The sequence below is a fragment of the Bombina bombina genome, chromosome 5, assembly GCF_027579735.1.
Source record: "Bombina bombina isolate aBomBom1 chromosome 5, aBomBom1.pri, whole genome shotgun sequence".
Taxonomy (NCBI): Eukaryota; Metazoa; Chordata; class Amphibia; order Anura; family Bombinatoridae; genus Bombina; species Bombina bombina.
This window is the reverse complement of record NC_069503.1, coordinates 282,729,827-282,757,660: the sequence shown is the minus strand read 5'-3', so window position 1 is coordinate 282,757,660 and position 27,834 is coordinate 282,729,827.

Here is a 27,834-nt window from a genome sequence, read left to right as displayed (position 1 = left end):
TTGGCCAAAGCCAAAATAAAAAAGTATAGTCGGCAGCAGATAGAGAGTTCAAAATATATTAAAAATTGAATAACAATAAAAACGACAGCAACGCGTTTCTCAGTGTGACACACTGTTTCATCAGGCTATCACACTGTCACACTGAGAAACACGTTGCTGTTGTTTTTATTGTTATTCAATTTTTAACATATTTTGAACTCTCTATCTGCTGCCGACTATACTTTTTTATTTTGGCTTTGGCCAAATTTACCCATTGGTACCCCTCCAAGTACTATTGGACCCCCAGCTGGATTTTCGGTGCATTGATCCACATCCACTACATCATCCTGATTATTCGTGGACTCTCCCTGGCGAGACGAGGACCGCCACTGGCGACATCTATCCACTGTGGTCTACCGGACGACGTGTGGTTCCGGATTGCGAATATTGCACTTTTATGTGCTCCACAATTTGTGAGTAGGATTCTTTTGTTCGTATTGCTGCTTTGTATTTATCTCATATGATCTGCACTATGTGGCGCCCTCTATCTATTTTCTCCTAGATTTTTTATCTGTGTTTTTGGAATAACACTCTGGAGGAGCAGTCTACCTTTCCTGGATATACCGCCTACTATATATAACCTTTGGGCAATACTAATTGGACTTTGCTGGATCTGGTAAAAGATCATTTATACTGGACTACATAGTTTATATATCTTGATATAATTCATCATCCTCTTGTCTTTTCTTATTTTTCATTTATCTTTTAGGATTTAGGATTATAATATTGTTCCTCAATATTGTTGCTATATCTATCTTTGCACAATACCTTACCATCCACAGGATTTATGGTAATAATTGTTTAAATTGTATTATATCTACCCTAGGCGCCTCTTAGTAGTACTCTAGTGACGTTGGTGTCACTAGATGTACTAATTGTCTATTTTAGTAGTATTTTATACAACTTTTTGGTTTCACAAAAAAGCTAACCACAGCTCTGACATCGCATTAATGATTCCAGCTACGATTTTGCTCAACTTTTAATATCAGCGCAAATAAAAAGGAATGCAAAGGATTGGGAAAACCCTCACAAAATGGTTTTCACTCCACTTGTAATCTAGGCCAAAATTAGCTATATACTGTAATGGCTATAAAATGGCTGCCGAGATACACCCATATGTTCCATATTTGCCATTAAATGGATTGTGTACACTTATCCACAAATAAAATTAGTTAAGCAAGCGCAAAAACACTTCTGGTGACACCACATCCAGATTATCATCATATCTGGATAACGTCATATCCAGTTTTGATAGGTGACATTACATCTGGTTTGTATCTGATTCTGGAATAGTGATATATGACAAGTATAGAATATTTGATATCTAATAGTAATGACAATTAAACCGGTTAAATATGATTAACTTATAATATGGAAATTGTATAAACAAAAGTATTTAAAAAAATTATATGGCAATATTGTTAAAGCTTTATGCAAAAGGGGGGCGGAGCCGGCCGCCAGAGCGACAATACATGTGTTGCAGGAGCTCCTCAAATAGTCATACATTTTTGTAAATATGCCATAAAAAATTTCAACTTACATCAAGAATCTCAGCAAGAAACCTTATCTGAGAATGCTTGGGGCAACTTTGAAATAACGGCTGGGACATAATTTGCAATCTACGATCTTTAAGAAAACCACAAGGATACCGATACGGCACACTACAACATAAGGCCATAGCTGTTTATTGGGCCTTACGTAAGGCCATTGGAAAGTTGATAGCAGCTTCTTCCTTAATACTGAGGCTATAACATAATTAACAGACCTTTTGATAGAAACCTATCAACAGGACAAGTTTAAGAAGATTCGAAACAAGATTAGCGCAGACAGATTGCTACTAGAAGTGCTGCAGCCTCTGAGGCATCGCCTTTACAACTTAGAATGGCGGCTACTTGAGGTATGTGCAGCTATAAATTTAGAACACATCGCAGAACACCCAAAAGTAGCAGACTGCCACCTATCACATGGTGGAGTAGCTATTGATATCGGCTCTGGGAGCTACACATAATTCTCTAAACTACATAGCTGGTGTGTTTACCTTGGTCAGGTGGCCCACTGCAACGGATTGCGGAACTTCACTTCCTTCAGTTTCTACTATCCTCGGAGGCTGCCACCTCTACATGACTAAAGTTATTACACAGCATCAGAGTGATATGGCAAGTATACCCATGCTAGTACCTACTGGGAACTCTTATCCGTACATCGGTGTACTTAACAGGATGCTAGCAACTTTTCCTAGTCTCACAGTAGGGGACGATAGTACATCTTGGTTCCGTAATTTAAATACCCTTGGACTGCTACAGATCTCAACGGCTCTCTTTGGACCATGGGAAGCATTTTGAATGCTGAAAGACCCTGCTCTGCAAACACTGCAAGCCTCAACTCCCTTTCTCAAGCTACTCACAAACTCGGAGTAGGGTAATTTATTCTCTACTACCCATGTAAGGGCAACTAAGTATGAAGGGCATTGACTAGGTTGACAATACTATAACTAACCGCACTGTACTTTACTACTATTTAAGCACTGCTATCTTGACTTCCTGGTCAATACACGATGGTCTATACACAAATCAAGTAAATCGGCGCTAGTGTACCTTTAAAAGTAGGATCTGATATATTAGATTCAATAATAAAACTTAAAACTTGAACCCAACAGCATTAGATGACTGACAACATGTGAATGCAATTGCCTATATGTTCTCGTAGAAAAAAAGAAAACCCAGAACTATACCAAAATAAACAATATTAAAATAATATTAAAGTATTAAAATATTATTATTACCCCATACACAGTCCAAGAGGTAATGATGTAGCAGCACAGTCCGTAAGATGTTTAAAAAGTTTGTTAAACAGCTGATGCAGCCTCCTTTCAGCGGTATTCACAGACCACCGCAATACACAAAGGGCTAGTTCAAAGAAACATAGAGGAGAGGCGCAAAGCAAGTTAACACTTTAATCAAGGTATTTACATACAGTGACACATAAGAACTTACATGTAAAAATTGAAATGTCCAATGTGAACAGCTGAAAACGCTGTATTCCTTCATGGGCTGTGTTCCGGCTCCTCTATTCAGTGGAACAAGATGTTAGTGTTGTTTAAGCCGACTGAAAGTTCGGCGTCTGACGTCACTGACAAAGAGGAAACTAGAGCGTCCTCCAGCAAGCAGCAGCCACACAGTCTGGGTTAGGATACCGCTTCCAATACTCCTCTGCTCAACTACCCTAAGGAACCTGGCCAGACTTTCTCAAGGGGATTTTTCAAAGTCAAATAAGCAGCTGAATGCTGCCATAATGTGTTAGTGCTATTTATACACAAACCGTTCCTTAGTAAATAACCTGTAGGGGACCAACTTAATACATTAAACAAGACACACTGTGAATTCATAAACCACATAAATATATACAATAATATAATATAATATAAAATACACATCAATAATTCATACTAAAAGCAAAATTATACATCATTTCAAATTTAAACCTATTTAATCACAAGTTGCTCGATATTTAATATCGAATTCTACAGTACCATCATAATTAGAGAATTTTGGATGTTTGTCCACATGTTCCAAAATTCTCTAATTATGATGGTACTGTAGAATTCGATATTAAATATCGAGCAACTTGTGATTCCACATTTGTAGTTTATCTACTTACTTCTGGGTGTGGCCTATTTTATGTGGGGCGTACTAAAAGAAAAATCAAAACAAGAGTTAACAAACATCTGTATAATATTAAAATGGCAAAGGAAAAAGAAAAAAATTTCAAACAGTGTCCCTAATCATTTTAAAGAAGCACATAACTGTAGCCCAACCTCCTTAAAAGTTAAAGTAATAGACTGGGTAGCCCTTAACATACACAATAGATTGTTAGCCCTTAGACAACAAGAAACTTATTGGATCTATAAGATAGGGAGTCTACAACCTAATGGGTTAAATGTAGATTTAGATTTAGCAGCGTATATGTAGTTATTAGATTTTTAAAATATTTTATAATTAACTATAGATGTGTTTTAACTTGTAGATATTCACTGATTAAATTGAACTGATTGTTTATATGTGTTATTAATACTTTTAGAATGTGTAAATATATCAATTTAATTGAATATCATGTGTCACTGTCAGGATGAAATAGGTTTAAATTTGAAATGATGTATAATATTGCTTTTAGTATGAATTATTGATGTGTATTTTATATTATATTATTGTATATATTTATGTGGTGTATGAATTCACAGTGTGTCTTGTTTAATGTATTAAGTTGGTTCCCTACGGGTTAATTACTAAGGAACGGTTTGTGTATAAATAGCACTAACACATTATGGCAGCATTCAGCTGCTTATTTGACTTTGAAAAATCCCCTTGAGAAAGTCTGGCCGGGCTCCAGACTAAACGCATAGGGTAGTTGAGCAGAGGAGTATTGGAAGCGGGTATCCTAACCCAGACTGTGTGGCTGCTGCTTGCTGGAGGAAGCTCTAGTTTCCTCTTTGTCAATGACGTCAGATGCCGAACTTTCAGTCGGCTTAAACAACACTAACATCTTGTTCCACTGAATAGAGGAGCCGGAACACAGCCCGTGAAGAAATACAGTGTTTTCAGTTGTTCACATTGGACATTTCAATTTTTACATGTAAGTTCTTATGTGTCACTGTATGTAAATACCTTGATTAAAGTGTTAACTTGTTTTGCGCCTCTCCTCTATGTTTTTTTGACATGATGGTCTATGGACTTGAAGATAGTGTGCAGTCATCTTGTAATTACTCTGCTGGGCTTAAAAATACTTGCTTATGGCTAAAAAATATTTAATATATGTTTCCATAGTCTTACATCTTAAGGAATCATTTACCCTGGTTATATTATTAATGTAAGATGTATAGCTCTAGCTTACAGTATATAATCTTAATGTTTCATGAAAATATTCATAGGACTGTTGGTATTGTTCAATATTTACTAATCTATATACACTATATGCTATGGAAAAGCCACAGTCTAAAGGAGGAGCTATACTTGTTGACGCTCAGCTTCATATTACCCTGTTTATACTATTGTGCTAGGTTATTTTTGTTTCATATTTAGCAGGTTAATATGTTTAAATTGACCTAAGTCAGCACCTGGGTTTTAGTTCTAGGTTCAAAAGGCTCCCTTGATCAGCTATAAAGATAAGCTCAATGATTTTACTAACCTAGTCCTACGTGTCAGCAAACCCAATATCTAGAAGGGAGTGGCTTTTAACATCATACTTCTGCCTATTTTGTTAGACTGCTTGTGGCCGGAGCAGTCATATATGACCATACAGGAATGTATATACTCTTATGCATACAGGCAGATCTTCTACAAAAAATACTGGAGTCCTATGAGCCATATATATTCTAGGTTTTGCTGACAAGTCTAGATATAAGTTATGTGAGTGGCTACTTTAACTAGTTGATATTTAACACTAGAGGTAGAGGTGTTTTTGGTTCTCGAGCCACTTGTTAATCTCTGCTTAATGAGCCCTTATGGTTTTGGCTACTATAGCCACACCCTGTATGTTTTATGCACCTTTGTATACAAATCTTGTACAGTTATGATACAGACATGTCCATACTTGCTTCCTCCATTTGCTGATTCCGCAATGCATGATGAAGAAACCCCCTTTGAGAAATAGTATTACCTTAAAAATTAGTGAACCTCTTACATTGCGGCTGACTCCATTTCCCCCATAGTTTACTGGCAAACTAGGGAAAATGTATCCCACTTATGATCCATCTCCCTATAGTATCTATATGTTCACTTTACTATAGAGGCAATTGATAGTCCCTATCCTATTCAATAAAGTGAAATGAAGTTCCTGTATTATAGGTTCTTGCATATAAGTTTAAGGCGCCTTTCTAGACAACTTGTATAAATTTCAGCTGTTTTAGCTATATTAATCTACTGTAAACACTATATGTATATGTGTGTATGTGTATATATGTGTATATACATATATACATACATATGTATGTATGTATGTATGTGTGTATATATATATATATAGATATAGATATAGATATAGATAGATAGATCGATCCTACACTTTCTTTGCATATGCATGTATATCATAACCTCAATAATAAAAAAAAAGCTTTATGCAAAAGTTCAAATGGGCCATGTGCAAATATAACTAATGCTTCATATGGTGATTTAATATGATATAAGAAATTTGAAATTGATTTGGTTTAAAGTAAGAATAATAAAGTCTCTAAAAAAGAAAATATAGAATTGGTATAAAAGATATAAAAATACTTGTGTACCTAAAAACTTGTTAATACGTAAAGTTGTACAAGATTGGAGATGGGGTGGCTTAGAAAAGAAACTTCTGCATATTGAAGCAAAATCGATGTTTTAACTTGATTGTATTTATCCAAAAGGTATTGAAGGGACAGTCAAGTCCAAAAAATATTTCATGATTCAAATAGGGCATGTAATTTTAAACAACTTTCCATTTTACTTTTATCACCAATTTTGCTTCGTTCACTTGGTATTCTTAGTTGAAAGCTAAACCTAGAATGCCAATTTCTTAGACCTTGAAGGCCGCCTCTAATCTAAATGCATTTTGACAGTTTTCCACCACTAGACGGCGTTAGTTCATGTTTTTCATATAGATAACATTGCGCTAATGCACGTGAATTTACAGAGGAGTGAGCACTGATTGGTTAAAATGCAAGCCTGTCAAAAGAACTGAAATAAGGGGTCAATCTGCAGAGGCTTAGATGCAAGGTAATTACAGAGGTAAAACGTGTATTATTATAACTGTGTTGATTATGCAAAACTGGGGAATGGGTAATTAAGGGATTATCTATCTGTTTAAACAACACAAATTCTGATGTTTACTGCCCCTTTAATACCTCTACTGAAAGCTTTCACCTTTTTTAAATAGTTGTTACTAATCTGATTTGAGATTGACCATTTACATGTATTGTTTATAACTATTTAATAACTATTCTACCTAGTTAAAATAAATACAAACTTGCCTGCAAAATAAAAATAAACCCTAAGCTAGCTACAATGTAACTATCAGTTATATTGTAGCTAGCATAGGGTTTATTTTATAGGTAAGTATTTAGTTTTAAATAGGAATTATTTAGTTAATGATAGTAATTTTATTTAGACTTATTTAAATTATATTTAAGTTAGGGGGTGTTAGGGTTAGACTTAGATTTAGGGGTTAAAACATTTAATATAGTGACAGTGACGTTGGGGACGGCAGATTAGGGGTTAATAAATGTAGGTAGGTGTCAGCGATGTTGGGGGCAGCAGATTAGGGGTTAATAAATATAATGTTGTTTGCGGCAATGTCCGGAGCGGCAGATTAGGGGTTAATAAGTATAATGTAGGTGGCGGCGATGTTAGGGGCAGCAGATTAGGGGTTAATAATATTTAACTAGTGTTTGCGAGGCGGGAGTGCAGTGGTTTAGGTTTTAATATGTTTATTCTAGTGGCGGTGATGTCCGGAGCGGCAGATTAGGGGTTAAAAATGTTATTATATTGTTTGAGAATGCGGGAGGGCCTCGGTTTAGGGGTTAACAGGTAGTTTATGGGTGTTAGTATACTTTTTAGCACTTTAGTTATGAGTTTTAAGCTACAGCGTTGTAGTGTAAAACTCATAACTACTGACTTTAGAATGCGTTAGGAATCTTGGAGGTGTACCGCTCACTTTTTGGCCTCCCAGGACAGACTCGTAATACCAGCACTATGGAAGTCCCATAGAAAAAAAGGGTTTATGAAGTTTACGTAAGTCGGTTTGCGGTAAGGCAAAAAAAGTGTGCGGTGCCCCTAAACCTGCAAGACTCGTAATAGCAGCGGTAGTGAAAAAGCATCGTTAGGACCTGTTAACGCTGCTTTTTCAGCTTAATGCAAAACTCGTTATCTAGCTGATTTTATTTCAATGGAAACAACAAATTGTAATCTTCTGTATCATGTCACCTTTTCAAACAGAACAGTAAGGAATTCAGGAATTAGACCAGGAAATAGTGAGCCTTGCCAAAATGCTAATATGTTTAAGCAGTTACCCAGTTGCCTGGACTTATGTACCTTCTAGGGTAGATAGTATATAGTAGTTTAACCCTTTCAGTGCTAATGACGGCTCTGAGCCATCACAGAGTTTCTCACTCTGGTGCTAATGACGGCTCAGAGCCGTCATGAGCACTCTCCCACGTTGAGGGAGATCTGGGGGCTCCTTGCTGCTCCTACCCCGGCGATCGTGCCTGTAGAGTGACAGGCATCGCCGGGGCTTCACGTGATGAGCGGTGACGTCACACACAATTACGTGATGACATCACCGCACAACTTTATTTATACTTAACAATGTTAAGTATAGGAGGAGGGGGCATGCTGCTTAGAAGCCTGTATCTCAGGCATCTAAGCAGCTACAGACCTCCAAGACCCATTGTTGGAAAGGTAATCGCCTAACCTTTCCATCAGTGTAAGTCTTGGGGGTCTGTAAAAAAAAAGTTAAAAAAAAAGTTTTCAAAAATTGCAAAAATAATAATAATAAAAAAAAATATTAGCACCCAGGTGGGAAATGGCTTAGCAGCCAAAGTGTTAAAGGGACACTAAACCCTAAATTTTTCTTTCATTATTCAGATAGAAAATACAAATTTAAACAACATTACAATTTGCTTCTATTATTTATTTTGCTTCTTTTTTTTCAATATTCTAAGTTGAAGAAAAAGCAATGCACATGGGTGAGCCAATCACCCCAGGCTTCTATGTGCAGGAACTAATCAGCAGCTACTGAGCCTATCTAAATATGTTTTTAAGCAAAGAATATTAAGATAATAAAACAAATTAGATAAAGGAAGTAAATTAGAAAGGTGTTTAAAAATGCATGCTCTTTCAAAATCATGAAATAAAAAAATGTGGGTTTAATCAGTTCAGCAATATACGAGGATTTACACCTGCCAATTTAAAAGTGGGTCATATGAGGAAGAAATGAGGTGATTAGGTCAAAGGGATTAGAGGGAAGAAGAAGACGTAATCAAGAAGGGTTCTAAAGGAAAAAAAAAAGGGGGGGAGAGAGGGTTCTATTTTTTTCCCTTTGTCTTTAATACCCCTCTTAAGTCACTGATTTATTTAACCAAGTGTCCCAGACCAGCCAATATTTTTCCATTTGGTCAATGAAGTTATAGAAGTATTTTTCCATGACCCCCATATAGTCAAACATTGCAGTAATCTCATCTAGACATGGAGGGTCAGGTCTCTTCCATGCTTGGGCAATACATAATTTGGTAGCCGTGAATATATAAATCAATAATGTGGAGTAAGGCGTTGCATGGGGATATTGAGGATGTGAGCCTCAGAGATTCACATAATCTCTCAATTTCTTCCCATAGTGGGCTGAGTTTAGGGCATCCCCACCATATATGTAGATCTGACCCTATCGATCCGCATTACCTCCAACATAGCGGCGAGGATGTAGGATACATCCTGGCTAATCTAGCTGGGGTTCTATGCCATTCAAGTAGAAGCTTAATATATACTTCAAGCATAGTAACAGAATGTACAGTTTTTTTTTGTAATAGAGACTGCCATATCCCAGTCTTGATCAAAGAAGGCTATGCCTATTTCTTTGATCCATGCTTTACATTGCCATAGTAGCCCCGGGATGAAATCCGTTAAGAGAAAATTGTAATGTGCAGTGAGAGGTTTGGAAAGTTTGGCACCACTCCTCCAGTGACTTTCCCACGGAGTGTCTGTCCTAATGGATTCCGTAGGGAACCCCCATGACCTCAGAAAATTTAGGACTCTGAGACACTCAAATGGCATCCAAGAATGGATTGGGTCAAATCTGAATTATATCGCATTTGCAGTAAGCTTTGAGTTTTGGTCATATAGGTCAGCGATAGTTTCAAAACCTCTTAGTTTCCAGTCTCTTGTATGGGAATTAGCCAGATCCCAAAATAAGTCTATCAAGTAATGGGTTGGGGAGGGATGAGGAGTGATCATTAATTGTTTTTTCAAGTTTTGCCATATTAGAAGGTTGTGTTTCACAATTAAGTTATGGATGTTAGATGTGAGCTTTCTCATGTTGGAGATCCAAATTATGTCTGTTAAACCTAGGTCTGCTGGTACACTAGCTGTTTCCAGGCTGTACCACCCCGGTTTATTCCCCTTAAGACCCCACTCAGTAATATGTGATAACCGTACAGCTTCGTAGTATGTGAAGATATTAGGGGCCACAATACCTTCTTTAGAAAAGGGTCTCTGTAAGATATTTTAGGCGATCCTATGTGTTTTGTTACCCCAAATATAACTGACGAATAGTTGATGAATTTCATATAATGTGGAGTGTGGGACATTGAGCGGAATACATCGAAATAAATACAGTGCTTTTGGTAACAGTGACATCTTAACAGAAGCCACCCTACCCAGCCACGACAATTCTCTAAAATCCCACTTCTCTAATAGGAGTTTAAAGTCTACTATCAGGGCCTCATAATTTTGTCGCACAGTATGGTCTGCCTCAGCACTCAGGTAGACGACCAAGTGTTTAAAATGGGAAAGTGACCAGGCGAATGGGTATATGAATTGTAATTGTCTTAAAGTGGGTTGGTTTATGTGGATGTGATATGCCTCAGTTTTTTTATACTTAATTTTGTAATAACTTTTTCTATCGAAGTTTATCAGATCGAAGACCGCTGGCATGGAGGTTAGCGGCTCTGTCAATAGAAGGTGATGTAATCCGCAAACAGAGCTATTTTCTCGTGTGGTGAAGTGTTATAAGGGGAACACCCTTAATTGTTGTGGATTTTCTAATTGCTTGCGGGAAAGGCTCCATCACCATAACAAAAATTAGTGGCGAAAGTGGACATCCTTGTCTTGTCCCGTTACCAACCGAAAATTCAGGGGAACAGAATCCTAGCCCTCTAACACGAGTGTATGGTGCCGAATATTGCACTTTAATACTTTAATAGCTAGAATGAAAGGTTCAGACAACCTAAAGGACCGAAGAACGTCCCAAACATAGTCCCATCTGACTCTATCAAAGGCTTTCTCAGCATCAAGTGACAGAGCCAGCATAGGAATCCCCATTCTTTGGGCTGAAATCAATGTCGGCCTATTGTGAATCCCACTTGTTCCTGATGTATTATGGTGGGATAAAAGATGAACTAATCTGTTCACTATACGTTTTGAGTAAAGTTTATAAGGGATATAAGTCGGTAATTGCCACATTCAGTCTGACTTTTTCCCAGTTTTGGGATTGGAATAATGGATGCTTCTAAAAACTCTCTCAGTATTGCCCCCTTTGTCATAATTTCATTAAAGAGGTTTCTCAACATTGTGGCAATTAGCAGTCTAAAGCCTAGATTTGGAGTTTTGTCGGTAACGACCCGCGTAGCTAACGCTGGCTTTTTTCTGGCCGCACCATAAAAATAACTCTGGTATTGAGAGTCCACAAAAAGGCTGCGTTAGGCTCCAAAAAAGGAGCGTAGAGCATTTTTAACGCAGCTTCAACTCTCGATACCAGAGTTGCTTACGCAAGCGGCCAGCCTCAAAAACGTGCTCGTGCACGATTCCCCCATAGGAAACAATGGGGCTGTTTGAGCTGAAAAAAAACCTAACACCTGCAAAAAAGCCGCGTTCAGCTCCTAACGCAGCCCCATTGTTTGCTATGGGGAAACACTTCCTACGTCTGCACCTAACACCCTAACATGTACCCTGAGTCTAAACACCCCTAACCTTACACTTAATAACCCCTAACCTGCCGCCCCCGCTATCGCTGACCCCTGCATATTATTATTAACCCCTAATCTGCCGCTCCGTAAACCGCAGCAACCTACGTTATCCCTATGTAACCCTAATCTGCTGCCCCTAAAACCGCCGACCCCTATATTATATTTATTAACCCCTAATCTGCCCCCCAAAATGTCGCCTCCACCTAACTACACTTATTAACCCCTAATCTGCCGAGCGGACCTGAGCGCTACTATAATAAAGTTATTAACCCCTAATCCGCCTCACTAACCCTATAATAAATAGTATTAACCCCTAATCTGCCCTCCCTAACATCGCCAACACCTAACTTCAAACATTAACCCCTAATCTGCCGACCGGAGCTCACCGCTACTATAATAAATGTATTAACCCCTAAAGCTAAGTCTAACCCTAACACTAACACCCCCCTAAGTTAAATATAATTTTTATCTAACGAAATTAATTAACTCTTATTAAATAAATTATTCCTATTTAAAGCTAAATACTTACCTGTAAAATAAATCCTAATATAGCTACAATATAAATTATAATTACATTGTAGCTATTTTAGGATTAATATTTATTTTACAGGCAACTTTGTAATTATTTTAACCAGGTACAATAGCTATTAAATAGTTAAGAACTATTTAATAGTTACCTAGTTAAAATAATAACAAAATGACCTGTAAAATAAATCCTAACCTAAGTTACAATTAAACCTAACACTATACTATCATTAAATTAATTAAATAAAATTCCTACAATTACCTACAATTAAACCTAACACTACACTATCAATAAATAAATTAAATACAATTCCTACAAATAACTACAATGAAATAAACTAACTAAAGTACAAAAAATAAAAAAGAACTAAGTTACAAAAAATAAAAAAATATTTACAAACATAAGAAAAATATTACAACAATTTTAAACTAATTACACCTACTCTAAGCCCTCTAATAAAATAACAAAGACCCCCAAAATAACAAAATGCCCTACCCTATTCTAAATTAAAAAAAATTCAAAGCTCTTTTACCTTACCAGCCCTGAACAGGGCCCTTTGCGGGGCATGCCCCAAGAAATTCAGCTCTTTTGCCTGTAAAAAAAAACATACAATACCCCCCCCAACATTACAACCCACCACCCACATACCCCTAATCTAACCCAAACTCCCCTTAAATAAACCTAACACTAAGCCCCTGAAGATCTTCCTACCTTGTCTTCACCCTACCAGGTTCACCGATCCGTCCTGAAGAGCTCCTCCGATGTCCTGATCCAAGCCCAAGCGGGGGGCTGAAGAGGTTCATGATCCGGCTGAAGTCTTCATCCAAGCGGGAGCTGAAGAGGCCCATGATCCGGATGAAGTCTTCTATCAACGGCATCTTCAATCTTCTTTCTTCCGGATCCATCTTGCAGACCTCCGACGCGGAACATCCTCTTCTCCCGACGCCTACTAGCCGAATGACGGTTCCTTTAAGGGACGTCATCCAAGATGGCGCCCCACGAATTCCGATTGGCTGATAGGATTCTATCAGCCAATCAGAATTAAGGTAGGAATATTCTGATTGGCTGATGGAATCAGCCAATCAGAATCAAGTTCAATCCGATTGGCTGATTCGATCAGCCAATCAGATTGAGCTTGCATTCTATTGGCTGTTCCGATCAGCCAATAGAATGCGACCTCAATCTGATTGGCTGATTGGATCAGCCAATCGGATTGATCTTGATTCTGATTGGCTGATTCCATCAGCCAATCAGAATATTCCTACCTTAATTCCGATTGGCTGATAGAATCCTATCAGCCAATCGGAATTTGAGGGACGCCATCTTGGATGACGTCCCTTAAAGGAACCGTCATTCGGCTAGTAGGCGTCGGGAGAAGAGTATGTTCCGCGTCGGAGGTCTGCAAGATGGATCCGGAAGAAAGAAGATTGAAGATGCCGTTGATAAAAGACTTCATCCGGATCATGGACCTCTTCAGCTCCCGCTTGGATGAAGACTTCATCCGGATCATGGACCTCTTCAGCTCCCGCTTGGATGAAGACTTCAGCCGGATCATGGACCTCTTCAGCTCCCCGCTTGGGCTTGGATCAGGACATCGGAGGAGCTCTTCAGGACGGATCGGTGAACCTGGTAGGGTGAAGACAAGGTAGGAAGATCTTCAGGGGCTTAGTGTTAGGTTTATTTAAGGGGGGTTTGGGTTAGATTAGGGGTATGTGGGTGGTGGGTTGTAATGTTGGGGGGGGTATTGTATGTTTTTTTTTACAGGCAAAAGAGCTGAATTTCTTGGGGCATGCCCCGCAAAGGGCCCTGTTCAGGGCTGGTAAGGTAAAAGAGCTTTGAATTTTTTTAATTTAGAATAGGGTAGGGCATTTTGTTATTTTGGGGGTCTTTGTTATTTTATTAGGGGGCTTAGAGTAGGTGTAATTAGTTTAAAATTGTTGTAATATTTTTCTTATGTTTGTAAATATTTTTTTATTTTTTGTAACTTAGTTCTTTTTTATTTTTTGTACTTTAGTTAGTTTATTTCATTGTAGTTATTTGTAGGAATTGTATTTAATTTATTTATTGATAGTGTAGTGTTAGGTTTAATTGTAGGTAATTGTAGGTATTTTATTTAATTAATTTAATGATAGTATAGTGTTAGGTTTAATTGTAACTTAGGTTAGGATTTATTTTACAGGTAATTTTGTTATTATTTTAACTAGGTAACTATTAAATAGTTCTTAACTATTTAATAGCTATTGTACCTGGTTAAAATAATTACAAAGTTGCCTGTAAAATAAATATTAATCCTAAAATAGCTACAATGTAATTATAATTTATATTGTAGCTATATTAGGATTTATTTTACAGGTAAGTATTTAGCTTTAAATAGGAATAATTTATTTAATAAGAGTTAATTAATTTCGTTAGATAAAAATTATATTTAACTTAGGGGGGTGTTAGTGTTAGGGTTAGACTTAGCTTTAGGGGTTAATACATTTATTATAGTAGCGGTGAGCTCCGGTCGGCAGATTAGGGGTTAATGTTTGAAGTTAGGTGTTGGCGATGTTAGGGAGGGCAGATTAGGGGTTAATACTATTTATTATAGGGTTAGTGATGCGGATTAGGGGTTAATAACTTTATAATAGTAGCGGTGCGGTCCGCTCGGCAGATTAGGGGTTAATAAGTGTAGGCAGGTGGAGACGACGTTGTGGGGGGCAGATTAGGGGTTAATAAATATAATATAGGGATCGGCAGTGTTAGGGGCAGCAGATTAGGGGTACATAGCTATAATGTAGGTGGCGGCGCTTTGCGGCCGTTAGATTAGGGGTTAATTATTGTAGGTAGCTGGCGGCGACGTTGTGGGGGGGCAGGTTAGGGGTTAATAAATATAATACAGGGGTCGGCGGTGTTAGGGGCAGCAGATTAGGGGTACATAAGTATAACGTAGGTGGCGGTCGGCAGATTAGGGGTTAAAAAAATGTAATCAAGTGGCGGCGATGTGGGGGGCCTCAGTTTAGGGGTACAATGGTAGTTTATGGGTGTTAGTGTACTTTAGAGTACAGTAGTTAAGAGCTTTATGAACCGGCGTTAGCCCAGAAAACTCTTAACTACTGACTTTTTTCCTGCGGCTGGAGTTTTGTCGTTAGATGTCTAACGCTCACTTCAGCCACGACTCTAAATACCGGAGTTAGAAAGATCCCATTGAAAAGATAGGATACCCAATTGACGTAAGGGGATCTGCGGTATGGAAAAGTCGCGGCTGAAAAGTGAGCGTTAGACCCTATTTTGAGTGACTCCAAATACCGGAGTTAGCCTAAAACCACCGTTAGGAGCCTCTAACGCTGGTTTTCACGGCTAACGCCAAACTCCAAATCTAGGCCATAGTTTCTTGTAAAATGTACCTGTTAAGCAGTCCTGTCCTGGTGCCTTATTGCTTTGAATCTGTTTCAAGATTTCTCCGACCTCATCTGGGGTAAAAGGCTGAGCTAGGTTTACTCTATCCTCTTCTGTTAGTGCAAGTAAATTCAACTTCTCCAGGAAATTGGAAATCTCTTGTGGCGATAATGCCCTAGGACTTTCACTTTCCTTAATGTTATAACGTTTAGCATAGTATTTCGCAAATAGCATACCTATGTCCGCCGGAGTATATGCAGTCTGATCATGTGATGTGAAGTCCCACCTTCTGGATTATTGGATAGATAATCTCTAACTGTCTCCTGAAGCAAACTGAGAAAGGGTGGTTTGGACCATAGCATTTGAGGTTATTTCCACATTGGTCTATATGAGATAGTCGTGTTCCCTGGCATGGTAAATGAAACCACGTCATGGTCTAACCAGGAACAAGGGGACATTTTGGCACATTGGAATCTGTTCAGAGTCCAAAAATCGGTAACAAAATAATCCAGACGTGAGCAAGATTTATGAGTTGGGGATAGCTATGAGTAATCTTTATCCGATATTTGTATGGATCTCCATACGTCAAGAGCTGATACTTATACATAAGGTCTCGAAATTTGTGGGCTGTTGAATTAGTAAATTAGTCAGTAGTACCTGGTATAGAATTTTTTTTTTATCCATGCATGGGACCCAAATTAAATTAAAATCTCGCCCCAAAATTAAGGTACCCTGTTTTATTTTATCAACTAGACCTAATGTCTTCCGCAAAAATTTCATCTGTCCTTGATTGGGAGCGTAGGGTAAATGTATAATTATTTAATTTGCATATTAACATGAGGTACCTTCCCTCCACATCCTGCTCTAAATGCAAAGGCTTGAATGAGACACCTTTACTGATCAGAATGGCCACTCCCCTACATTTCCCACTAAAGGAAGATGAATATATATGGGGAAACTGTGTAGATTTAAGTCTAACATTTTCTACTTCAACCCAATGTGTTTCCTTAAGCGCAATATCATTTTTCAGCATTTTTAAATTGTTCAATAGCAAGCTTTGCTTCGTAGGAGAATTAAGACCTCTGGTGTTTAGCGTGGTTAGGGTTAAGGCTGGGGATTGCACCATGTCGATCATGGGAAAGGGAAAAAAAAAGGGAAAAGGGGTTTAAAGGAAAAGGGAACGGGAGAGAAGAAGGAGAAAGGGAAAGGGGGGGGGAAGAAGGGGGGAAAGAAGGGCCTGATTAAAGAAAAAGGCAAGGCAACTGTAATGACTTCAGGTGTTTCACTCAGTTGTTTGTAGTGCAACTAGGAACTGCTCATATACTATGATTCTTCATATCTATTTGGCAATAAACACAACTGTTGTCAAGTTAAAACTGTTGACATGGATTAACAAGATGGAGGTTTCTATAGAATATGTTTTCCTCTGCTTACTAACAGCTAGGATGAAGACCTCTGCCCACTTAGATGAAGACCTCTGCCCGCTTGGATGAAGACTTCTGCCGGCTTCAGTGAGGACTTCTGCCCACTTGGATGAAGACTTCTGCCCGCTTAGATGAGGATGGATGTCCGGTCTTTGAAAACTGTAAGTGGATCGTCTGGGGTTAGTGTTAGGTTTTTTTAAGGGTTTATTGGGTGGATTTTATTTTTAGCTTAGGGTTTGGGCACCTTAAAAGAGCTAAATGCCCTTTTAAGGGCAATGCCAATCCAAATGCCATTTTCAGGGCAATGGTTAGCTTAGGTTTATTTAGTTACTGTTAGGTGTTTATTTGGGGGATTTGGTTGGGTGGGTGGTGGGTTTTACTGTTTGGGGGTGTTTGAAATTTTTATTGTCAGGTAAAAAAGCTGATTTCTTTGGGGCAATGCCCCACAAAAGGCCCTTTTAAGGGCTATTGGCAGTTTAGTGTAGGCTAGGGGTTTTATTATTTTGGGGGGGGGGATATTTTTTATCTTGATAGGGCTATAAGATTAGGAGTAATTCGTTTTTGTTGTTGATAATTTTGTTTTTTATTTTGTGTAATTTAGTGGTTTATTTTTGTAATTTAGATAATTGTATTTGATTAATTTAATTTATTTCATTTGATTGTAATGGTAGGTTTTAGTGTAAGGCAGGTTAGGTTTTATTTTACAGGTAAATTTGTATTTATTTTAACAAGATAGTTAGTAAATAGTTAATAACTATTTACTAACTAGTTTACCTAGTTAAAATAAATACAAACTTACATGTGAAATAAAAATAAAACCTAAGATAGCTACAATATACCTATTAGTAATATTGTAGCTTGTTTAGTTTTTTTTTACAGGTAAGTATGTATTTAGTTTTAAATAGGAATTATTTAAGTAATAATTGTAAGGTTTATTTAAATTTATTTTAATTATATTTGTTAGGGGGTGTTAGGGTTAGGGTTAGACTTATGCTTAGGGTTACGTTAGGGTTAGGGGTTAATATATTTATGTAGTGATGTGGGAGGCCAGAGGTTGTGGGGTTAATAGTTTATTTTAGTGTATTTCATTGTAGGGGGCTTGTGGTTTAGTGGTTAATAGGTTTATTATAGCAGCGGTGTGGGCGGACGGCAGATTAGGGGTTAATAGGTTTATTATAGTGGCAACGCTTTTTCACTCATAACGCCAAACTTGTAATCTAGCTGAAAGCAAGCTAATTGGTATAGGGAAAACACAAAAAAAGAAAGGGGGGAGGGAGGAAAGGGAGGTGAGGGAGAGTGTTGGCCTAAAGTACAAACGCTATAGGTTATCTTTACTTTTACGTGTTAGGTCTACTTAATGGTAGTAAGAGGAGAGGGAAGGGGAAGACAGGTATACAGGAAAAGAGGGGGGAGGAGGAGGCGGAGCCAGCACCAATCAAAAGTGGTATTGGTGAATATGGTTAGGGGATGTTATATGTGCGAGTAAAGGAAGGTAGAGAAGGGAAATATGGGGGCCTATCCCCAGGGGGCTAGTAATGAATCAAGTACATATTAACAGCAATTTATATTGGCATCTCAAAATATAAGTACAAATAGGGGATTTCAGGTTGATAGTAAGCCTCAGCATGTATAGAAGTAGCAAGTTAAACATGTGATATAACAATAAAAGCACAACCAACTTTAAGTCAACTAAACATATAATAAACCGGTGGTTAACCAACATTTTATGGGTGATGCTTTGGTTTCTCAATAATCTAGGTCCTCAAAGTGTCCATTTACGGACTAGTACCCACAATAGATCGGCCTAAGTGTATGTGGTGTTAGTCTGTGGATGAAAGCACACATTATGTGTCTCCTAATAATCAGGAGTTAGAGAATCTTGATCAGTAAGGGGTACCTCATTCTTAGGTATATGCTACCACAATGAACTCTAATTAATCAAGTACAGTAAGTAGCTCACATTTGAACCTCAGATTTATATAAAATGTGATAGCCGTGTAGTGTTCTGGCATAGAATAGTGACTGTCTAGGATATGTGTCCAAACTAATGCAATGTGAGTGTACGTAGTGCTAATCAGAGTTGGTAGGTCGTATATCTAATAAAGGGTGTGCTGTGGCAATCCCTGATTAGAATACGTGTATGTGCTTTCCCCAATTTACGGCGTAGTGGAGCAGGAGTGGCATTAGCTAGTGACCCTCCCTAATGTGTATAGGGTGGTCTACATGTCAACATATCAGGCCTAGAATTGGTACAAATAGGAGAAAAGCAAACATTGTAAAGTATACATAACAGATGGGTTTTGTAAGTCTCTCACATAGATGTAGTTTGGGAAGATGAACAGAACACAACCTCTCCCCACTTCTTCAATACTGGAACCAGAGTCTTGGTTTGCCGGCTGGCAGTTGAGGCATATGCAGAGATAATAAGGTGAGCATAATATACAACAATAATAACATAACCCAATTGAAGACCATTAAACATATTATAAACAAGTAGTTAAGATTTGATGTTCATCTCCCTTGAGTTATCACTTAGTTAAGTTCACTGCGTGCAAATATAGTGAGATATTAACAAACAATAATATTGAAATATTGTAACTTAAGTTAGCCAGACATAGTATATAGTACATAGCCATGACATAGAGTCATAGGTCTGTGTCGCTTAGGACTTTGGGGCAACATGGTGTCTGTCTATGGTAAATGGCAAACCTAGATCACTATAAGTATGTGTAATGTTGAATAGGTCTGGTTGTACACATACAGAATAGAAGGCACTTTGTAATCATTCTAACTAGTGCATACATATGTGCTTTATCTAACTTATAACATAGAAGGGGATGTCATTAGTTAGTGGCCTTCCCCCTAGTTTATGAGGAAATCACCTTGTCAACATGGCCACCTAGAATTTGAACACATGAGGAGAAAATAAATATTATTAAATATACATTACAGACAGGTGGTGTAGGTTCTCTCATGTAGATTTGGTTTGTGAAGGGAGGTAGAATATATCAACCCTTGCTTGCTTCATCAAAACTGGAACCTGGGTCTTGGTTTTGCCTCTTGACAGTTGATAGTGGGAATCTTTGAGGGAGTAGACCCTATTCTCCATCTATGGGGCTCAATCTCTCCCCCCTTTGTAGGCCAGGGGTCTGAAGATTCTGTGTACCGATAGGCCCCTGTAGCGGAGAACTTGAAGTTCATAATAGGTCAGGGAACCAATGGTCCAATAGGTCTTTTCTTTTGGATGGGGACTCTAAAGATATTAAAGAACCATCTTTATGGATGAGTAGCTTAGTCGGGTATCCACATCTGTACTTCACTCCCCTTCTCCTCAAGATTGTCGTGATGTCTCGTAATGAACTTCTCCTTTTCATGGTGTATTGGGATAGGTCTGGTAACACCTGTATATGTCGCACTCCCTCTGGGAGGGAAGTAGTATTAAATCTGCTTTAAAAATGTGTTCCTTGTAGGTGTAGTAGTGGAAGCACACAATTGTGACTTGTCGTTAGGAACATTTCTTCCTCTTAGTAATTTGTGGACTCTATCTATCAGGGATTATGATATGTTTGTAGATGGCTTCAGGTGTTTACAGTATTCCAAGATGAAATCTTCCAGTTCACCAGGTTAGCCTGTTCAATCACTAAGTCTTCTTGCTTGCGTTCTAGGGCTTCCGTGCATTCACTGATAACCCCAATATCTCTCCTCAGCTCGGCAACAGATCCTCTGATGGCTTTAGTGAGAGTCTCTTCTAGGGTTTTCTGTTAAAGTGTCTACAATTGCGGATGCTGTTGTTCCGTCCATTGTAATGGATGAAGGGAGAGCTGCGAGCAGGGTCTCTGAGTGAGTATCAGTCTCTGGTCTCAAAGGAGCACTATCATTTATAGCTGTGAACTTGAAGTGGTCTGCGAGAGATTTCCTTAGAGTCACAGCAGATTGTTGTTTCTTCTTAGCCCCTTGCGGCATATATATCTGCTCAGTACTTCCGTAGTTTGAGATACTGTATTAGCCCCCTGGGTAGAAATGGCCCAGGTAATTTAGGCCATGGTTGCATTAAAGTTGGACCCCATTGACACTGTAAGTAAGGCAGTAGTCAGTGGAGTAGGTCTCGGGGAGAACTTTATTTGCTGCTGATGGTGTTTCCCCTCAGGGACATTGTCGCCACTGGGCCAGGACGGGAAAGGGAACGTGGATATGACCAGCTCCAATTCACAGAGCAGGAAAGGAGAAGGCGGAGACACTAACTGCGATATTATGTGCTGAGGCGGTCAGTCTTTTGGGTTGTCTGGTGCTTTAAGGGAGTATTGCCAAAATCTTACAATTTGCATATGATCAGCCTTGCTATATGGGAAGCCAGTAGGATTTAAACTCCTCAGAGGGACTGAGGGCAGGGAAGTTCACTGGTGGCCAAAGAGACTCCAAGAGGCAATAGAATATTACACTATTTGGTCTCAGGGAAAAGTGCTTCTGGGTAGGCCACATGGCCACGTGTGTGGACTTTCAGGATGGGTGAGTTTAGTCAGTATGTTTTAAAAGCAGGCTTTATAGAAAGGAGCCACTGAATATGCTTTGGAGCCACTTTAATTTGAGTATAGGGCTGGGTGTCTCTTATGTAGGATACACTGTTTCCTGCATATGTCCTGTAATGATGTGAAGAGTCTTATGTGAGAGATACCAAGATACCATAATTGCCCCCCAAGGGGTCCCTAGTAGGGAGGATTCGTCCCAATCATAGGTGACTCACTAAGACCTTGTAGATCTCTAGGCTCAGTTGAATCCAGTGTGGATTATGATGTCCCCTTTGTATCTGTGCGTACTTACTTCTACGCCGCTATAAGGCTGCAGGGCAAAGCAAGATGGCCGCCATTCATGCCACTGCTCTGTCCTCTGAGATCCCTTCTCCCCAAGTCAAAACAAGCACCTTCTCTGCTTCAGCCGGTAAATCTTCCGATCTGGTGGGGACCTTACGATCTTCAGCGCTGAGTCCCATTAGGGCTTCTTGAAAATAAGGATCCATGTGTGGATTGCAATCCTTAGGTAGCTATAATTTGTCATCTCAAACCTTTGGCACCTATTCCCAAGTTAATTGATTAAACTTTATATGTTCTATAGGCGGTTTTTAGCTTACTTAGCCTCCTATATAGGTTCAAATGATAAGAGCTCTTGTAAAATGTGACCTTCCGGTTTAGAAGCTGGCTCCGCCACCGGGGCTACTTTTATTTTAAGCTTTCTGCACTGTGATTCATTTATCTGTTAGGTACCACTGACTTCACCTATTTTGAAGTCCCCATTGTATGATTGATTTGGATTTATTCTTGGATATTTACTTTGATTTTGGATTACTGAATTATTATTATTTACACATTTTTTTTCCCTTGGACCACACTCAGTTCCTTTTTTTATGGATTTTGGACTGTATGTACCTTTTTGGCCATATTTATATATAATGTATATATGTATTTATGCATATATATTTATTTTGTTGTATTATGTTTTGATGCATCTTTTTTATTTGACATTAAATTTGTTATAATTTTAATACATTGCATATTATTGTTGCTAATCCTGTTCACATCTTTTTTGTTGCCGTGAATTTTCTATTGACATGACGACCATGCAATCTCCTCTTGTCTTTTTGTACATTCTTCATATTTATTCTCAACTTTTCCATCACTTTCTCCCTGTCCATCCTTCATTTAGTTTTCAAATCAAAACTACCTCCTTTACCTTTTTTTTCTGATAGGGGAATGGTTTAAATTACTTGTTATTTTACCTTGCCATGGGTTGTAACCCCTATTTTTGTTACAGAAAGCTTTTTACCAAGAATATTTAAATAATGCCACTTATTTTCAACCAATCCATGATATGTATTGTATGTAGGTCTTATGACTCTCTAATTGCATGTATTGTCTATCCATATGGTCTACTTGACACATACCAACAAACAAAGAAGTTTAAAGCCTTCATTGATAATTATGCATCAATACCTATTCAAATATGTTCATTACCTTCATTCTTGGGGTCCTGATCTGTCTACCATCCTTGAACCATCATATAGCAATAGAGCTGTGCCTATGTGGCTGATTTTAGCTTCCACTATCATTCAAACAACAATTTCCTCATGACAATAACCCTTGTTGCATTCACCGCCCTAACCCATACCCATAGCACACATTTTGTGATATTTCTGTCTTAATGAACCAATATTCCTGTAACCTACACTCTTTCTGCTACATTAACCCAACACATGCACCTATGCTTTACTTTTACCTTGTTTGTTATACATTTAAAGAAAATAACTCATTGTGTAGTTCATTAACAAATCTAGACAAGTCAGAAGGCTTGCTTTTCCCACAGAAAACCTCTAAATACATTGGGGCATATTTATCAAGCTCCGAATGGAGCTTGATGCCCTGTGTTTCAGAAACAGCAGTTATGAAGCAGTGGTCACAAAGACCGCTGCTCCATAACCTGTCCACCTGCTCTGAGCAGGTGGACAGACATCGCGTACGATCGGATTGATTGACACCCCCCTGCTGGCGGCCTATTGGCCGCGAGTCTGCAGGAGGCGGCGTCGCACTGTCGGATCAGGTCCGACAGACCTTGATAAATAGAGGCCATTGTTTCTAATGCAGCAATGGATTCTGGGTAAGATATGCAAATGAGGGGCAAGATCGCCCGCAACGGCAGTTTTTATGTGGTTTTGGTATCACATATACAGCACTGCATATAAATGCGGCGCGTATATTTCACCCGTCGCCAGCAATTTTTACTCCCATAAGCTAACATAGAACCGCGTTGCAAATCAGTATAACATTTTCAGCGCAAGAACTTACGCGGCGGAAATGGAGAAATTTTACTCCATTTTCACCTTGCCACACATAGGTAGGTGCAGCAAGACTTGCCATGTTTGTGATGTTGTATGTTTATCAGTGGTAATAAACTCTGCATTTTATTGGATGCCTTGGTGTGCTGCCTTCCTCTTTCCTCAATTGTTTACTGTTGTGGGCACCTCGTTACCTGATTTTCAAGATTGTATTGATGTCTGTTTGACACGCCATCCTAGTGTCTCTGACTAGTTGCTTTTTGTGCTTTGCCTGGAGCTGCGCTTTCTTCCCTTCCTTCCCTCGTCAAGACTTGCGATGAGTATGTCAGCACCGTAACCCCCTGAAAATAGTAACTAACACCTAACGCATGCGCAATATCTATCTACCTGTCAACCGCCAACTCCCACTGCAATAACTAATAAATTATATTAGCTCCTAATCCGCTAAGACCCACATCGCAAAAGATTTAATTAACCTATTAACCCCTAATCCGTGACCTGAACTCCCACTTCCTTCTGACTTGATTTTTTGCTGCTGTTTTTAGCTGAATTTTTGTAATAAAGAACACACTTTTGCTTTTATACATTGGGGTCCGCTGTGTCCTTACCTTGGAGTGCTGGGAGAATCTTTGTTGCTTATCAAATTATATTAACTCCTAATCCGCTAAAATCCACATCGCAAAAAATGTAATTAACCTATTAACCCCTAATCCGCCAACCCCCCACAATACTATATACCTAATAAACTGATTAACCCCTAAACTGCCATCAACCCACAACGCAATATACCTTAATAAACTATTAAACTCTAATCTACCATTAACCCATATCGCAAAGTACCTATTAAAACTATTAACCCCTAAACTGCCATCCCCCCACCAATGCAATAAACTTAATAAACCTATTAACCCCTAATCCGCCATTAACTCACATTGCAACAAACATAATAAATCTATTAAACCCTAATCACCCAAACCCCCACAATGAAAATAACTAAATTTCTAAGCCCCTAACCTAACACCCCCTAAATTAACCCCAATTACCTAACTTAAAAAATACTAAATTACAAACAATTAAAATAAAAAAGCTAACATTACCTAAAAAAAATTAAAAACATTAAATTAATCTAAGATTACAAAAAAAATTCTAACATTACATAAAATAATAAACCAAATTATCAAAAATTAAAAAATTAAACCTAATCCCTATGAAAACAACCCCCCCAAAACAAAAACACCCCCTAATCTAATGCTAAACTACCAATAGCCCTTAAAATGGCCTTTTAAACAGCTCTTTTACGTTCAAAAATATTAAGTTCCCCCTCTAACAGTAAAAGCCCCACCCACCAAACCCCCCAAAATAAAAAAACCCAACACAAAAAAATACCTAAACTACCACTTGACCCTAAATTTATATGGGTTTTGCCCTTAAAAGGTCATTCAGCTCTTTTTCAAAGGCCCATTAAATCCCTAATCTAAAAAAAATCAAACCCCACAAAAAAAAAAAAAAAAGTCTAAGTCTAACCCCCAGATAGGTACTCACGGTTCCTGAAGTCCGGCGGTGAAGTCTTCTTCCAAGCGGCGATATCTTCTATCTTCTTCCAGGAACAAGCCAGCATGGAGCAGAGCACGGAGCTGAAGACAGGTGACCGTGGAACTGAAGACCGGCGACCTCGGAGCCATGGAGCATGGAGATCCTCTTCTTACTATCACCGCCGCACACTGAGGATTGAATTCAAGGTACACGTTTAAATATGGGGTACCTTGAATTCCTATTGGCTGATTTGAGTCTTCAAATTCAAATCAGCCAATAGGATGAGAGCTACTGAAATCCTATTTGCTGATTTGAAAAGTAATGCTAGCTTTTTTAGTTTAATTTTTTTGTAACTTAGTATTTTTTAATTTAGGTAATTGGGGTTAATTTAGGGGGTGTTAGGTTAGGGGGTGTTAGGTTAGGGGGCTTAGTAATTTAATTAGTTATTTGAATTGTGGGGGTTTGGTGGTTTAGGGGTTAATAGTTTTATTAGGATTATTGCGTTGTGTGGGTTTGACAGATTAGGGGTTAATAGATTTATAAGGTTTGTTGCGATTTGGGTAAATGGTGAATTAGGGGTTAATAGTTTATTAAGGTATATTGTGTTGTGGGGTGATGGCAGATTAGGGGTTAATGGTTTGAATAGGGACTTTGCGATGTGGGTGAATGGCGGATTAGGGGTTAATACATTTATTAGGTTGTTTGTGATGTTGGTGTTGATGGATTTAGGGGTTAATACTTTTATTAGGTAGATTGCGATGTGGGTGAATGGCAGATTAGGGGTTAATAGTTTAATTAGGCATATTGCGTTGTGGGGGTTTTCGGTTTTGGGGTTAATACTTTTATTATTAGTTCCGATGTGGGTTTGATGGCGGATATAGGGGTTTTACATGTCGGGTTTATTTTTGGGAGGCGGGTTAGACTTTTACAGGATATTTTACTTTTTTTTATTTTCTTAGGCGCTGGCAGTTTCTAAAGTGCCATAAGTCATTGGCGACTCAAGAAATTTGTATTTACGCTCATTTCTTAAGACACTTTACTGCCGGCGGGGTTTATGTGATACCCCTATGTGCGAGGTAAAATTATGGGCGGCGCGGGTTTCAGCAGTTGTGTTGAAGATTGTGCCGCATATGTAATCTTGCCCGAGGTTCATAACTTGTCACTCAATATATGGCATTCTGATTCTGATTTTTACAAATAATCATGGTGGCTTAAACATTTTTTTTTTCTTATTGCATACATTTTTCAAACTCAATTAGGATTTTAGCATATGGCTGTGATCACACTGTTCTCTTTGTGAGCAGCGTTTTCTTTAGTGGCACATGATTTAATATTGTTTGGGGCAAAAGTCAGCGTTGGAAGTTAAAAACCCTGCTACCTAAATAGCATTTCAGGCTCGCTCACTCACTCAACCTGAAACCCTGGGGATCCGAAGCTGCTCTCGCAACTTGATACAAAAAAGCTTTAAAGAGATATGGTTAATGACAAGGTGTTTGAGTCAAAAGGCCTTACAGTTGTAAATATACAGTATGTGCGTATATTTCTATATATGTGTGTATATATATATGTGTGTGTATACACATACATACACACACATATATATATATATATATATATATATATATATATATATATATATATATATATTATGGAAAACAAAAGAAGAGGCTTCAGGAATGTAATCCTGGGTTATAAAGACAGGGGATTCAGCACTCTTTTATGAAATAAACAAGCTCACAATTTTGGGTTAGACCAAATTAATATATTTAATTCTGAGAAAGTGGTCTCTCACATCCGGAGAGTAGATTCATGCTAGAAATAGTGTGGTAAATAAATCACAATAGCTGGTATAGATGAATATATCAAAGATGTAGAAACCATATAATAATAAAATAAATACAATGAACCTGACCAGTCAGGGGTACATGCAACAACCGCAGTAGAAAACGGTCTTATCTATATCTGTGCTGATCACAAGTATAAAGTATTCTGAGTATTAGCCTACTACACCCTACTGCTCACAGAACCCCCTGTCAAAGGACAAGGAGGTATATCCTGGGCAGATAATTGTTTGGGATCTAAGAGGTGAAGGCAGATTACCTGTGTGCAAAGACAGACTAATTTAGCATATGAAGAGCAAGTCAAGATAAAGTACGTATACAAGTTACATATTGTATCAGGGTGGACCATTCCAGTCAGACTAAACCCAGCTGCATGCAGCACCCCTATCAAGGGGTAAAAATGCTGGGCAGGTAGACGCAGGGGATCTAAGTCGGCTGGTTAGCGGGCCCTTCAGATATGTACATAGAAGGACAAGCATGCGAGGATAAGCAAGGTTCAACAATGCTAGTAGAAATGTTACATGAGGCAGTTTAAATGTTGGTGTACACATACAAAGCTGAATTAGTGCTTT